Raw genomic sequence first — 4,378 nt, 5'->3', positions numbered from 1 at the left:
TAATAATAATAATAATAATAATAATAATAATAATAATAATAATAATAATAATAATAATAATAATAATAATAATAATAACAGATCACCAAAGGTTTCATGTGGTGTCTTCTCCTGTGACTCAAAGTGACAATACTCTCCTTTGAATGTGAGCTTATACGTACAAGTCAGCGAAGTGGCAAAATCGTTGCCTTTCCGGATAAAATGCTTAGAGGATTTTCTTCCGCTTCTTTACTTTCTGATTCAATTACCACCGAGATCGACTTTGCCTGTCATCTTTTCTAGATCAAGAAAGTAAGCACCGGCCAAGCACCAGGGTTGATGTACTCAATTCGCTCCTTCCTCTAAATTTCAAGCCAAGTGCCTATATTAGAAAGAATTATTATTATTATTATCGTTATTGTTAAGGCGGTGAGCTGGCAGAATCATAGCACGAAGGGGCAAAATGCTGAGCGGTATTTCGCCCGTCGCTACGTCCTGAGTTCAAATTCTGCCGAGGTCGACTCTGCCTTTTATCCTTTCGTGGTCGATAAATTAAGTACTGGGGTAGATGTAATCGATTTATCCTCTACCCGCAAATTTCAGGCCATGTACCTACAGTAGGAAGGATTATTGCAGTAATCCCTCGACTATCGCGGACGCTACGTTCCAAAATCCAAAGTCCGCGAAGTAGAAACAGTACTGTATTTTTTTTAATATAATTTTTATAATTTGTATATATATCTATTTTTTTAATCATAAATGCAAAACAACACCACGGAGGAATCGACGTAGGCTTAAATAATAAACCGCGATATGGCGAGGAGTTACTTCTCAGAGTGCTCGGTCTTATTTGGTCTGGTAGATTCTGTGAGAGCGGACAGCAGCCTGCTGACAGAGGTCTCACAAGGTCTCTTTCTGCACTTTATAAGCTTTGATACCTGGCTGTTAATTTTCGTGGAAGACATTCAATAATAATAATAATAATAATAATAATAATAATAATAATAATAATAATAATAATAATAATAATAATAATAATAATAATAATAATAATAATAATAATAATAATAATAATAATTATTATTATTATTATTATTATTGTTATTGTTGTTGTTGTTGTTGTTGTTATTATTATTATTATTATTATTATTATTATTATTATTATTATTATTATTATTATTATTATTATTATTATTATTATTATTATTATCATTTGATCAGGAAGACCAACCGTTGACAAAATTTTTCAGAGCGCCTCACGACTCAGTGTATAAAAGGCTATACACTTCTTGCATTCATTCCTGTATTTTGAGCACACTTTTGCATAGGCAGAAGCACGAACTCCCTATATTGGCATATAAAGAAACTTGAAACCTTTCACATGTACTGTATATATCTGCAACAGAAAATAGCAAGAAAAATAGCAAGATAAGATATCAAATGTCAAAATCTTAGCAAATTGTGATAGTTCTGGTGTCAAAAGCATATTGCTGAGAATTCTGTGCAAATGGATAGGACATGTTCAGAAGAAAGATGACCGTATTCCGGAAATTCTTTTGCATGGCCAGCAAGTGAAAGGATCCCGCGGTAAAGGAAGACCCGTCCTTAGCTGTAAAGATAAGTTAAAGCAAGTCACTAAAATGTCTACAGCTTAATGTAACGTCATGGGAAAGTCATTGCCTGGCGTAAAACATGTCCTGATGCATCAAAACAATGAATTGTAGTAACAGAACAATAACAGAATTATATCCTACAATCAACAGACACATTTGTCCAATCCCAGACAAAATTAAAAAAATTGTCAGTGTCTCCATTGTAACTTCATAGCAAAATCTATATCTGTCGCTCAAATTACGTTCGTGCATCCATCGCAAGTAGACGCAAATTCTTTTATTTTAAAAATTATTTTCTCTTATTCTTTCTCACCCTTTTCTTTCTAATTAAATTTTCTCCTGCAAACACTCATACGCCGTCGAAATTGACGCAAGAGACCATCAACATTATCATCACCGTCGTCGTTGCCGTTGTTGTTGTTGTTGTTGTTGTTGTTATTATTATTATTATTATTATTATTATTATTCAGTAGTCTTATTTTTATCACGTGCTTTCACTGCCTACCGAGTATGTGCTTTGGGTGTGTGCTGTGGTTTGTTATGAAGTTCTCATTTACACTGTATTGAAAGTGTTTTACGTAGGATGTGTGCGGTGCCTAGTAGTGCTATCTTCTGCATGTTGTAAGTCCTTGTGGTTTTGTTATGTATTTGTCTGAATGCTTTTTTTTATCATACTTATTGCGCTTACAATGACAGGAATTGTTTCTGTTTTTAGATTCCACATTCGAGTTACCTCTGTTTCCAGATCTTTGTATTTTAAAAGTTACTCCGTTTCTTTTAAGGAAACATTGTTATCTGTTGGTATTGATACATCGATTAGAAAGTATTTTTTCTTGGTGATCCCTGATAACTATATCCGGCCTTTTGGCCTTAATTTCTCTATCTGTGTGTACTGGCATATTCCAGGGTATGGTTGCTTTCTCATATTCTGTGGCTTTTCTGGCGTGTGCCTATACCATCTTTTTTCTGTTGTTATTCCATAGTGTTGGCATAGCTACCAGTATTTATAGATCCTAACTGTCGGGTCTGTGAATATATTCCTTCTTAGCAAGGACTGGGCAGCCAGAGACAATATGGTTTATTGTTTCTTGTCCATCTCCACATATTCTGCAGCTACTTGTTATATTTCTTTTCATTATATGTTTTTGATAATTTCTGATGAGGAGGCTTGTGCTGCAATTAAAAATCCTTCAGTCTCTGCTTTGAGTCCTGAGCTTCTCAGCCATTGTTGAGATTTTGCTTTGTCTATTTCTTTTCTGTTTAGTTTAACCCAATATTTGTCATGAAGGGGACTTTTCTTGCCATTGTTTTATCATGATCCATTGCCATTCCAGTTTTAGTTTGGATTTCAGTTGTTTTACAGCTTTTGTTGTTTCTTCTTTTTCTTCACAGTTGTTAGGTACTATGACTACTTTTTTGTATTTGTCAGCTTCCTTAAAGACAGAAAACAGTTTTTTGTTTTATTCGTGTTTTATGTCTATTTCTATTAATTTCCCTTGCTTCTGAAGTTGGTATTTCTGTAGTCCTATGGTGGTTATTTTGTAATAGTTTTCTAGCTGTATAAGACCTCTACCACCTTCGATACGTTGTATATAATAGCCTTTCGATGTCAGTTTTGGGTGGTGCTACTTACCACACAGCCGTTCCTGTTTGTAGAGATATCTTTTAACTTTTATTTTTTACTTGTTTCAGCCATTGAACTGCGGCAATGCTGAAACACTGTCTTCAAGGTGATATTGAAGCTAAAGAAATCCTTTAACCAGCACAACCAGAAGCATACTCGATGATGCATTTCAACATTTACGAATTAATTTGTCTCTAGAAAACTGCAAATATTACAGCAGCCTGTTGTATTTATTATTAAAGAATGAGCTTCTAGCTTGCTCGAACTTCGACTTGCTGTGTTTAATTCATTATCTGATAATACTAGATAACATTATTTCATAATTTGATTAAATTCTAAAGAAGTGTTAAATAGAAACAAGTAGGACCACTCTTATCCATTGCGTCAGAAATATTCTCCCTTCAACAACCGTTCACTATTTTTCAACGACTACAACGTTTAGCTTTTGTCCTTGAGCTGGCCTTAGTATGCAAGCCGATCTGACTAATGTTGCTGTTGTTTATTCCTTCTCGGCCCTTATGAGCCCTTGCTCATAGGGGCCGGTTTCTCGGTTTCATTGGCGTATAGTTTCCTTTCCGAGACGGGACACCGGTCCATCGCAGGTGAGATGATAGATGCAGGAGGAAAGAGTGAGAGAAAGTTGTGACGGAAAAGTCAGCAGAAGTTCGCCATTACCTTCTGCCGGAGCCGCGTAGAGCTAAGGTGTTTCGCTCATAAATACATAAATCGCCTGTTCTTTGATTCGAACCCGCGATCCCCCGACCGCGAGTCCGCTGCTTTAATCACTAGGCCATGTGCCTCCACCATCTGACTAATAGCACGGACTTTACATGTCGCTTAACGACAAATAGCTACGTATAGATCTCGCCGCTGTTTTACCGTTTAAAAGCATCTGAACAACCATGCGTACATTCTTCGTTTGTGAAACGTTGAGTAATTCGAATCTAAATCACAAACTATTAATACGAATATTTAGCCTCAAAGGCACGTATTGAGTACTATTTCGGTTCGTTTGTACGCTCTCCCTCTGTCTATCTATCTATCTATCTATCTATCTATCTATCTATCTATCTATCTATCTCAATTTATCAAAATTTTCTGTTTGTGTATGTGTGTATGTGTGTGTGTATATATATATATATATACATGCATATATATATAA

This window comes from Octopus bimaculoides, chromosome 9 (assembly GCF_001194135.2).
Source record: "Octopus bimaculoides isolate UCB-OBI-ISO-001 chromosome 9, ASM119413v2, whole genome shotgun sequence".
Taxonomy (NCBI): domain Eukaryota; kingdom Metazoa; phylum Mollusca; class Cephalopoda; order Octopoda; family Octopodidae; genus Octopus; species Octopus bimaculoides.
The sequence above is the reverse complement of the archived record's forward strand: the minus strand, read 5'-3'. Positions refer to the sequence as shown.